The 12,454-nt window shown below is 49.2% G+C and overlaps 1 protein-coding gene across 1 annotated transcript in view; it reads left to right on the forward strand.

Annotated features, from left to right (window-relative positions):
• The window catches only part of MTURN (maturin, neural progenitor differentiation regulator homolog), a 28,863-nt gene that overhangs the window by 10,727 nt on the left and 5,682 nt on the right, over positions 1–12,454 (forward strand). The gene's annotated exons all lie outside the window — the stretch shown is intronic.

The raw sequence follows: 12,454 nt of genomic DNA on the forward strand, positions 1-12,454 counted from the left end.
GCCAGAAGGCTGTATACAGGATGTGCCTCCATATCTATAGGGTTGGAGAAGGAGGACATTGGATACTGGCTCTGGTCTTTTCTCTTCTGATAAACTCTCTTGTAGAGAGCTTGCTTCCTCCCCCGAGCTCCAACACAGGATTTAGGAATCTGTCTATTCCTGCTAGCTGACAGTTTGGTTTTGTTCCCGCTGAAAACATGTGAAGTGAATTCTCACCCCTGTTTTGAAGATTACCTATTTCCCTTTATCTTTATTGGAGGATAAAGTCAGATTACTGTTGTGATGACAAGTCCTCTGAGTTCCGCATCTCAGCCCACTGTGAATATGCTACACCTTCCATGGTATTTGCTCTGGATTTTTTTTTTTTTTTTCCAATTCTTTTAAAATAGTGTCTACTCCTCGGCTGCAGTTTTCAAGCTTGCCTTTCAGTTCCCTGAGCGTAGCAGGCCCGATCGCATGGCTGTGTCATAGACCACGTCTGACATTCCAGCATCTCAAGGCTTGTGAGTCAGTTTGGCCATCTTTGGTCAACTGGCTGTCACTCTTGGTATCTGGTTTCCTAGTGTGTTGGATTCTGTGTGCTGGTTATCGTATTTGAAAACTTGTATATAGGGGGGCGCCTGGGTGGCGCAGTCGGTTAAGCGTCCGACTTCAGCCAGGTCACGATCTCGCGGTCCGTGAGTTCGAGCCCCGCGTCAGGCTCTGGGCTGATGGCTCGGAGCCTGGAGCCTGTTTCCGATTCTGTGTCTCCCTCTCTCTCTGCCCCTCCCCTGTTCATGCTCTGTCTCTCTCTGTCCCAAAAATAAAAAAAAAAAAAAAAAAAAACGTTGAAAAAAAAAAGAAAACTTGTATATAGGAATACATTGAGGCCCCGGGGCGCCTGGGTGGCTCAGTCGGTTGAGCGTCCGACTTCGGCTCAGGTCGTGATCTCGCGGTCCGTGGGTTCGAGCCCCGCGTCGGGCTCTGTGCTGACAGCTCAGAGCCTGGAGCCTGTTTCCGATTCTGTGTCTCCCTCTCTCTCTGCCCCTCCCCTGCTCATGCTCTGTCTCTGTCTCTGAACAATAAATAAATGTTAGGGGGAAAAAAAAAAAAAGGAATACATTGAGGCCTGAGGTGATGGCACCTTCCTCCAGAGAGGATTTTGATCTGTTTCTGCCAGGGCTTGGGGGTCCTATCACGTGAGACCACCTTCAAGCAATGCGAGATTTGTAGTTCTTGGAACTCTCCAGGTGATGAAAGGCCAGCAACTCTGGTTGTTTCTAGTTCGAGGGCTGTTGTAGTCCATGTAGACCGCGGTAACAAAATACCGGAACCTGGGTGCCTTGTAGACAACAGACATGTATTTCTCACAGGTGTGGAGGCCGGGAAGTCCAAGGTCAAGGTGCCAGCAGACTTGGTGTCTGGTAAGGGCCCACTTCCTAGACAGACAGCTGCTTTTGGCTGTAACCTCACATGGTGGAAGGAGAGGGAGATCTCTCTAGGGCCTATTTATCAGGGCACCGATCCCATTCATGAGGGCTCCGTATTCGTGACCTCATCACCTCCCAAAGTCCCCACCTCCTAATCTGTCACCTCAAGGGTTAGGGTTTCAACACCTGACCTTTGCAGGGACACAGGCATTCTGACCATAACAGGTCTTTGAGACCTCAGCTCAAAGTGGGGATGGTTCGTCATAGCCTGCTCCTTTGGAAGACCCAGGGTTTGACTTCGGCCTCCCTAGCTGTTATAGCAGGCCAGGAATGCAGAAAAGTTGCTAGCCGTTTCTTACAGGTCCACAGATGCCCGCGGGACAAAAGCAGCTTTTATGTTTATCTCTCTAGGTTCTAATTCTTCCGTGTATTTAAGAAGGCATTTTTCGTCTTTATTCCAGCTTTTTTCTCTGAGGAAGAGTTGGGCCCCAACCACTCATCCACCATTACAAGAACTAGAATTTCAGTGGCTTCGGTCACTGTGTCTGATGTGTACCATTTGCCCAAGCAGTCCATTTTTTGGTTCTTCATTTTCTAAGCCTGTTTGGCTCACTCAGGATAGACGCGTGACTGAAAAGTACTGATGTAGCCCTCAATCGTGCAGTATATATTTACTGAGTACCTGACTGCTCTGGTCCTAACACTCGACTCAAACAGATGAAAATCTTATCCTTATATTCTAGCAGCGGTGGGGGGAAAGATACAGAAGTCCAGCACATAATGTATTAGTGATAAGTGCCAAGGAGAAAAAGTAGGTAAGTCAGGGAAAGGAGGTAAGAAGCGTCAGAGGTACTCGGATTTTTTTTTTTTTTTTTTTTTTAATCAGGGGAGCAGGGGAGGCTTTGCAAAGACGTTCACATTTGAGTAAAACTTGAAGTGTGAACAGGAGAAAATCCAGAGGAAAGCTTTCCAGGTAGACAGAACAGCAAGCACGAAGGCCGGGAGGCCGTGGTGGATGGGGTGAATATCAGTGTTTGGGGGACAAGGAGAGGGGGAGGTGGTGTGGCCCACGTGGGAAGGGTGGGGAGGAGTCGGAGAGGAGCCTGAGGAATTTCTGGGGTTTGCAGGTCACAGAGGGTTCGGGTTTTACTCCAGTGTCGTGGGGAGCCATTGGAGGAGTTTGAGCACAAGAGGGACCCGACTTTGCATTTTGAAAAGCCCCCTCTGCCCCTCTGACCAGCTGAGAATAGGCTGTAAGGGGCAGGTGGGAACAGGGGGGACGGGCGAGGAGCCCATTGCTGTCGTGCGGTGACAGGATAAGGGGTTGGACCGGGGTGATCATGGCAAAGGCGGAATGAAGGGCCCAGACTCTAGAGGTGACCTTGAAAGTAGACCCGATGGGACTTGCTGGCGGAACAGAAGTGGGTGTGGGAAAAAGAGAGGGCAAGGGTGACCCACAGGTCCTTGCCCGCGCAGGGAAGGGAGTGGCGCTGTCATTTACTGAGATTGGGGAGGATGCAGAAGGGAAGGCTGGGGGGCCATGCGACCAGGAGCTCAATTTGGGGCGTAGCAGTATTTGAACATGCCTGTTCGGCATCTAAGCAGAGGTATCAAAGTAGGCAAGATTTTTGTAAAGCTTGAACCCGCCCCCCCCCCCCCCCCGCCCGCCCCAAGTCTTAACCAGAAAACAACAACAACAACAACAACAACATCTATTAGCAAATGATACTCACTTTGCGGCTAGTTTCCTCCCAAGGGTTCCGTTCATTAGCCTTCCACCTGCTTTTCTTTCTGTGCGTGTTCTCTTTGATGGCGAGCACTGTACGGGCAGAATTGGCCTAACTGTTCGAGAAGGTGGTCTCTCCCGCCAGGACTTGTTTTGCTGTTTTTCTCTACCAAGAAGCCAGGGCTGGATTTTGGCAACCAGGCAGCCACATGTAAACGGGGTAGGGGGCGGCGGGGGGGATCGCAGTCCAGAAAAATCCAGATGCATAGCTGAAGACAACTGGATTGTTTGAACATTTTCTTTCAGAGTTAGCTGCTGCTTGTCACAGAGACACGCAGACTTGATCAGCCGTCGCCGTTGGATCTGCAGGGTTCCTTTCTAGAGCACAGCCTACATCTCCGGCAGGGATGTGCTCCCAAGGAGAGGAGGCCTGGACTGGTAGGGCACCGGCTGGTGGCGAGGTTTCTGTGTGGGTCTCTTTGACCCCGGGGAGAGGCGGGTGGGAGGCACCTTGTCAGGGTTAGTGAAGGTGAAGTGCACGCGGTTGCCTTTCCCTCAGCCCTGACGTGCCCCAAGTTCGATGAGTCCAGGACTGTTCCAGACCACAAGGAAGAACTGCGGACTTCAGTGGGAAAGTTCCACCCTCTCCTCCTCCACTCAAGAGTGTGGTTCCTCCCACTGCTGCTATATATCTGTCAGCTTTACATAAGGGACCTTTGCATTTAGAAGTAAGACACAGGAAAAGGCCTCGTTGCTCATGGAAGTACTGGTCGAAGTAACACGTACCCAGAGGCCACAGGGTCATCAAGTAGGTAAACTTCCACGTCATCTCCCTGAAAACAGGTGGTAATCTGATCAACTCCTGCGGCTGCTTTCTGTTTGTAGTCGGGAAAACCACGGGGGAGTCTTTCCGCCTTCATCTTAGAACAGCCTCGTCCGTGGCTTTGAGTCGTTTCCCCTTGGCCAACCTATCACCAGCCCTGCCCTGTGTCGTCTCTCCGGAAAGACGAGCACCAAAAGATGAGCAGCCTTCTGCCGCCCTTTGGGGCTTTACTTGAGCACAGTCCGTTTGACTGTCCGTGGACACCCCTGAACGCACGGTCCAAAGGAGCGGGGTCATCTGGTCCTTCCTCAGCCGTCCTGCCCAAAAGGCTAAACGTGCCACTTGGCACCCGGTACCTTCCTGCCTAACAACTTTGTAGACTCTGCTTGTCCCCGTCCCCCTCTCTTTTTTGCCTCCCCCGCCCCCCACACTGAAGGAGGCAATATCATAATGAAAGTTTCCCTCACCCCCACAGCGAAGAAACCTGTTGTCGATAGCCAAACTATGGAGAGAGCCCAAATGTCCATCGACTAATGAATGGATAAAGAAGATGTGGTGTATATGTATGTACACACACACACACACACACACACACACACACATATTGGACTATTACTCAGCCATCAATGGGAATGAAGTCTCGCCATTTGCAGCCACGTGGATGGAACTGGAATGTTTTTATGCTAAGTGAAAAAGAGAAAGACAAATACTGTAAGATTTCACTCATATGTGGAATTTAAGAAACAGATGGACTTACAGGAAGGGGGAAGAAAAAGAAGAGAGGGAAACAAACCACAAGAGACTTTTTTTTCAATGTTTTATTTTTGAGAGAGAGAGAGAGAGAGAGAAACAGAGCACGAGCAGGGGAGGGGCAGAGAGAGAGGGAGACACAGAATCCGAAGCAGGCTCCAGGCTCTGAGCGGTCAGCACGGAGCCCGACGCGGGGCTCGAACTCACGGGCCGCGAGATCGAGACCTGAGCCGAAGTCGGACGCTCAACCAACTGAGCCACCCAGGTGCCCCTAAACCACAAGAGACTCTTAATGATAGAGAACAAATGGGCTGATGGAGGGAGGTGGGTGGGAGATGGGCTAGATGGGTGGTGGGTGCTAAGGAGGGCACTTGTGACGAGCTCTGGGTGTTGTATGTGATGAATCGCTAAATTCTACTCCTGAAACCAATATTGCACTGTATGCTACTAACTAGAATTTAAATTTTAAAACAGTGAGAGAAGGGGTGCCTGGCTGGCTCAGTCGGTTCGGTGTCCGACTTCAGCTCAAGTCATGATCTTACAGTTTGTGAGTTCGATTCCCACATCGGGCTTTGTGCTGACAATAGGGAGCCTGCTTGGGGTTCGCTGTCCCTCCCCTACTTGCACTGTCTCTCTCAGAGTGAATAAATAAACTTAAAATGGGGGGGGGGGGAGAAAAAAACCTGTTGTCGGACTTGAAAAGCAAAAAAGTGTTTCCCTCTATCTCACTCGTCCTCTCTTTTCCCACATTTCTTCACCACATTTTCAACAAAGCGTATTGATTGTTTGCTGTTTGCCAAAGCACTGCTTTTGAGAGCGAGGGGCGGGACATGGTGCCCGGTTCCTGCCCTCAAGGAGCTTTCTGATGGGAGAGGCAGCCACGGAAACGTGCAGAGAAATCCATGTTACAAGGCAGAACATTTATTTTGGTCCGGATACCCTCCCAGATACTGTATAGAATGAGCAGAGGAGTTCCATTCCCTGCTGTCCTTACATCGCTTTGCTGTTCTCTGGGGAAGTATTTCCTGAGAGGACATTAGTTAGGCTGTTTGTGGTCTCTTTACCCAGTTATGTGGACTCGGGATACTACATGTTGAGGAACCCAGGCTTTGTGGGCAGGCTGCCTGTATTCACATCCCAGCTCTGGCACTTCGTGGCTGTGTGACATTAGCCAAGTTACTTGACCTCTCAGTGTCTCCATTTGTAAAATTAGGAAACAACTGACGATAGCTACCTTAGGCATCTGTAAAGATTAAATGATGCAGTTCTCACTGGGAACTTGGTCCGACACATCACGCGTGATAAGCACGGAATAAATGCTGGCGGTGATACGGCCCAGCTGAGCACACGAGGCGAAATACTGTTGAGAAGTGAGTAGGACTCCGTGAGACCTTCTGTGGGACTCTTAGATTTTGGGTGGAGAGAGAAAACAGGTGCTAAGTGATTTCAACACATTGCTTAACAGAAGCATCCAGCTAAGGTAAGGGATTTTTTTAAGAGGTGCTGTTGGGGTGTTCTAGTCAGAAGTTTACCCACATAAACATAATGAGTTTACCACAAAAAAACATAACGAGCGACGATGTTGTATGTTTTTTTTCAAACGTGTATTGTCTGTAGTGTGTGAGGAGGGCTGCGAATTCCAGGTATGAGTGGGCTCACTGAGGAATCAAGTGCCAGGCGGTGACTTCCTTGGAAGTTGAGACCTGAAAACATGGCGGGATCCAGATGGGCTCGGAGCGAGGGAGAGCTGGCCGAGAAGGAGGGCCCATTGTGGCCTCTCGGCTCAGAGTCTCAGAGATGCCCCGTGGGTGGGGGAAGGTGGCTCGGCTCAGCCCTGCCTTGGCTCCCTGTCTGGCTCCCATGCCGTCATGGCCTCCAGCAGGTCACTGGACCTCAGTGTCCCCCTCTTTAAAATGGGCGTCGTACATGTTTTGAGGTCTTGTGGATCCACGGGGAGCTTCAAAATCAGACTAAGAGCACAGAGGACCATCAAAGCCCTTCCACACTGTTGAGGTCCGTCTCAGTTTCTGGTTCGTTGGGTAGATCCAGGACTGGATGCAAGGGCAGCGTCCCTCCCAGAGGGACACGCGTTCGGCTCTACTCCAGGGGCCTCCTAGCTTGGACCCAGTGTTTTTTCCCTTCCTGGCTGAACGACACATCCAAATGGTACGTATGTGCAGATGACCGTGCCGAGCGGGCCGTCATTGCCGTCTGGGGAGCAGGCAGGTTTATCCCTGTCGTGCAACCCGTCACGGCTTCGGAGACACCCATCAATAGCCTTGATAAATGTGAATTGGAGAATCGTCGGAGTCTTACATGTTTCTTGTTTAAGTGGCCCTCGGTTGACGGTTGCTGGTCATCACCTGATTGAGCTAGATAGTAAAATAGCGGTTATAGATCCAAATAACGGTGATCGCGCCATTTATTTTTTTCCTCGGTGTTTTCGTAGCTTTTATTTAGTGCCAGCCGACAGGCTTCCCCTGGTTGAAAAACAGTTCACAAGAGAAGAGCTTATGGTTTCCAATTTAGCTGCAAAATCAAACCTTATCTTTGCCCTTTCAATTTCGCCCAAAGCTTTATTTTATTTTATTTTATCCTGGACCATTACTCCTCCTTCTCTTCTAGCACTGTGGACATTAGGGTCATGAGGCATCTGTTGTTATGACAACTTTGTGTGCTGTTTGGCTGATGTTGCTTTGATAGCCCTACCTGGAGTTACAGCCTGTGGTTCCCCATGTTTTCTTGCTGTCTTTGACCCTGGTCCCCCGCTCTGGGGTTACTGTTCTGACTCCATGTTTTTTTCTTTCAAGAAGCAGACGCTTCTAGCAGAAAAATCCCCCTCGTTCTAGCTTGCTGGCCCAAGAAAGATTAATATTTTCAGTTTGCCACTAATAGCTGAGGAGCCGGGAACTAAACCCCACGGGAAGACCTTTCGTGACCCAGAAAAAGTCCAATCCTTGCTTCTACTCCTATAGTCTGGTTAAGAGCCAGGGAGAAGAGAAAGAATCCACCCCCCCAGTAGGTCAGAAAGTCCGGTAAGAGAAGACTATGCACTCCTGTGGGTTTTACTAAAAGACATTGAATGTTGATAATTTACGTTTATCATAGCTTTTGTTTTTTGCTCAGGTATGAGCTTTCAAACCCGTGTATTTTTGTAGGAAATATGATGGCCCCTGAAAGTGAGAAAGTACCTACCAGTCTCTTGCCCATTTGGGTCTTCTGTCCACCTTGTCACCTGCCCCTTTTTTTCTCCTAGTATCAAGAACACAGACTGACCAGGATCTCGTTGTAGGTTTCTTGGTAACAGTGGCATCGTTGATCATTGAGATAAATAGTGACAAACTCCCCAAAGCTTTAGAGTAATGCTTAATGCTCAGAGTGTGGTTTTCGGACCGGTCGTATCCCTATCACCTGGGAGCTTGTTAGAAATACAGAATCCCAGGTTTCGCCTGAGACCAGCTGAGTCAGAATCTACATTCTAAGGGCATCTCTGGGTGAATCGTATACACAGTAAAGTGCTTCAAGGCGTCCTCTGGAAGGAGCTCACAGGGACCTCTGAAGCCACAAGACACTCACTGAAAGCTGCCTCGCTAATTGGCTGTGCTCTCCAAGGCATAGACATCCTTCTCCGTTTCTTCCGTAAAGACACTGTAGGCCACTGTGCTAAGTGAGGGCCACCTTTGGAGACAGCAGATGCTAAGTGCCAACTAAATGTGTCCTCAACTAATTTACGTAACTTTCTATAAGACCTGGAGTTAGTCCTACAGATAATTGATCCTCTTCTGGGTCTAAAGAACTTGAATTCTTAAGGGTTGGCATTTCTACCTTTCAAGTACAACCCTGTGTGGGTGGGTGGGCCCCAGAGTTTTTGTTTTGTTTTTTTTTAATTTTTTTTAATGTTCATTTGTTTTTGAGACGGAGAGTGAGTGGGGGAGGGGCCGAGAGTGAGGGAGACCCAGAATCCGAAGCAGGCTCCCGGCTCTGAGCCGCCAGCACAGAGCCCGACGTGGGGCTCGAACCCACCAACTGTGAGATCATGACCTGAGCTGAAGTCAGATGCTTAACCGACTGAGCCACCCAGGCGCCCCTGGGCCCCAGAGGTTTTTATGTAAGATCGTATGTTGCCCAAAGGAAGCTTTGTGCACAGCAAAACTCTAGAAATGCCAACACCACTGTCCAGAGTGAGCATAAAGATTTTTTTTCCCAGTCAGTTGAAAAAATTCCGCTCAACAAACTTAATGATTATAACTATCAGAAGTAGTTGAAACGTACCAGATAGGATTTCTGGGTCTGTCTCCTTTTCTTTAGAAGAACAAGTGGATACAGTATAAGCAAGGAGCCCAGGATTCTTACCAGTCTGCCTGTATTCCTGTCTCTGACATGTCTTCCTGACTGTTAAAAATTTGGATCCAGAAGTTAAATGTAGATGTACCTGCTGTAGATGGGAGTAGAGGCAGAGGTGGGAATGCTAGATTATTGCATGTCTGTATGGTATTCTTTGCAGTCCCAGGCAAATTATAGTTCTGGTGCTTTTTCTCCTCTGCTCTGTGTGTTTCCCAGTTGTACATACTCATAAGTGTAGACATTACCATTGCCCATTGAATGTTTTAAAAGGTGTATTACTCAGTAGAAAACATTGAGGCCTCCAGCTGAAGGAACAGCATCGCCAGCTGGAAGGGAACCTCCTGGGTAGCTGGTGGTCAGGTTGTAGTCTGCAGTCTGATGGCGAGGGTTTGAATTCTGGCTCTGACACTAACTGGGTAACTCCGTGCGTGCAGTGACTCAACCTCTCTAGGTCTTATCTGTAATAGGGTGATAATCATGGGGCCTGGGGCTATTCCGAGGAACCAATGGAATTAATATATGTAAAGCTGCTTAACTCCCATGCCTAGAAGATAGTAACATGACCAGTATTGACTATTATTATTATTACATCTGAAGTGTGATCAAATTGGTGGGTTGGATGGAAGGCTGTGACTGTAAGTCTGAGAATCAGACGAAGAGGCTAACAGAATTGAGTTTCTTCCTTCCTTCTCTTTACACTTCTTAGAGTACTGATTACCAGTGAGGTGACCCAGAAGGGAGCACAGCCGAGGGGCAAGGGAGGAGCGTCCAGATGCAGCCGGCACTCCCCCTTGAATAACTGAACTGCTGTGCTTTATTATTATTTTTTTAAAGTGTGTGTGTTTGTTTAGAGAAAGCACATGCGTGGTGCGTGCATGTGAGCAGGGGAGGGGGAGAGAGAAAGAGGGAGACGGAGACTCCCAAGCAGGCTCCGCGCTGTCAGCGCAGAGCCCCACGCGGGGCTCCATCTCACGAACCGTGAGATCATGACCTGAGCCGAAATCAAGGGTCAGATGCTTAGCCGACTGAACCACCCAGGCCACCTGCACTGCTGTGCCTCACAACGAGAAGCCACTGAATAATTCACACGGGGCTCTACGGTTTGCTGACCGTGGCCACACTCACTTTCCCGTTTAGTCTCCAGAGTTTCTCTGGACGCAGAGCAGGTGTCACAGTTCCCACTTTCCAGAGAAGGACGCCGAGGCTCAACCAAGGTAGTGGCGTGGCAGAGGTCCCCAGCTAGAGCCGTACCTTCTGGATGCCAGGTCCAGTGCCTTTTTCACACAGCCTCTCGTGAATCTGCAGACGCTGCACTAAAGTTGCCTGGGAAGTCGGGAAGTTCCGCTTCCCGGAACAGAACTGCTTCTGTTCTTTCTCCCTCCTCTCAGGGCAGGGGGTGAGCAGTTCTAGATGTAGCATGCACGTATTTCCCACGGAAGGGAAGGGCCTCACGTGTGGCTGATGCTCTAGACCTAAAACTGTGTCCTTTGGATTCACGTAAAGGTAAGATAGGGAGCTAGGAAGAGGAGAGAGGGGAAGAGTTGTGGTAATGGTTTCATGGCTCGCTGGGACCTCTTCTACAAACCACCCTAAGCTGAGGAGAAGAGGGGTGTTGAGGGCTACCTATGGTTTGGGTCCGTGTGAATTACCTACGCGTGTCGTGAGAAAGAATAATGGTGGGCACGTGTCTTCAGGACAAGATGGCAAACGTGTGGATGCATACCTCCACCACACCCTCTTTACCCATGGCCGCCATTGCTAATGGACCACCGTCTTTCCCACTGAGCCCCTTGGGATCCTCAACCCAGGGCTCCAGGCAGCCACTACCAGTCAGATTCTTTAAGTGAGAGAGAACTCCTTGGCCACTCCTCTTTTAAGGGGGTATCCCTTCGGGGCAGTGAGGAGTCACATTTATTGCCGAATTAACGCATCTGCAGTTGGCATTTTGGTGATGCTGGGGTTCTCCGTAGGGGCAACAATACTTCTGTTTTGCCAGTGACCTACATTATCACCACTCATTTGATGCTTTCACGTTTTGCCGTGTCACCAAGCATCTCTTCAAATAAAAATGGAACATCAAAATACTCGTCATCTGTGTCCATTGTGGCCATCTTTCCTCTCTCTTTAGGGGAAAAGATGATCCTTTGCTCACTCTCCTAAGATGTGAGAGGGAGACAGCAGTGGGAGAAAGGGGCTTCTTGCTTCCCCCAGGCGTAGGCGAGATCGCTCCACACTGTCCAGGCTAGCGGGGGTGCACTCCTCCTGCCTCACCCCTCCAAGCCAACAGTGGCTCTTTGAGACATCCGCAGCACTCTGGGCTCTGAGGGGAAAGCGTGTGGCTGCAGCTGGCCATCTGCCTCACCAGGCCACATGTATAACATGACCCAGGGCCTGGCAGATGATCTGGTCCTGAGTGTGTTCGTGGGGCTCTGTGAGACCGGCAAGGGTTGCAGTTGGAGAACTTCAGGGTAAAGGCATCCTTTTGGTTGGGATTCTGCTTCGTCCTTGACTCGTTTAAGCATTTGGGGGAGAGGCTGGGAAGACAGGGGAAGGGAGCACGGGTTGCAGGGCACCGGGGGGTCATGCAAAGTGAGCAGAATGATCTAACTTATTCGAGGGGCTTAAGGCAGTTAGTTTGGCTCATAGGGCCATTCAGTGAAGTTGCCTGAAAGTGATCAGCCAAGAGGGCCACCACGTGAGAAAGTCAGGGCAGTCACATGCAGTGACCGTAAGTCTCACCGAGAAGCTGTGGGATTGGAAGCACCGTGATCACGGTCGGGGCCCAGGAGGACCCAAGGCCATGGCTTCCTGCCGGCACCAGAGTTTTTCATTCATACTGATCAGACCCAGCAAATGGCACTCAGGCTTCTAACCGAAGACCAGTCGGTGCTTTAAGAAAACGTTTACTGTGTATTTATTGTGAATTTCCCTGATGATAATTACAGAGCCTCTGGAAAATACAAAAAGATAAAAAGGAAATAAAAACGTACCCATTACCTCATTGTCTAAAAACAACACTTCTGAAATGTGGATGTATTTTGTCAAAGTCTTTTTTTCTAGGCATTTGTGTATAAATTTGAAGAAAATCTGTATTGCACTGAAAATGCAATTTTTATCATGTCTTTTTACATTTAGGAGCATATTCTTGTATCGTTAAGTTACCCAGAATACTCTTTTAAGTGGGTATATGAGATCCCATCTTGCAGATCCACTGTGATTTGTTAAATATTTTGTTAAATAGATTTTGTTATTTTGTTACATCTTTTAGTGGTTTTCACGTTTTTCTGTGTGTTACAAATGCTGGCAGCACATGTTTTTAGGTCGGAAAATAGAGGGGGATAGATTTTGGTCGTCTTGATGGAACAGTCAGCACTGTCCATTGTACTTCTGCTGACATCTGAC

This window comes from Panthera pardus, unplaced genomic scaffold (genome assembly GCF_024362965.1).
Source record: "Panthera pardus isolate Hobbes unplaced genomic scaffold, ASM2436296v1 HiC_scaffold_8, whole genome shotgun sequence".
Classification (NCBI taxonomy): domain Eukaryota; kingdom Metazoa; phylum Chordata; class Mammalia; order Carnivora; family Felidae; genus Panthera; species Panthera pardus.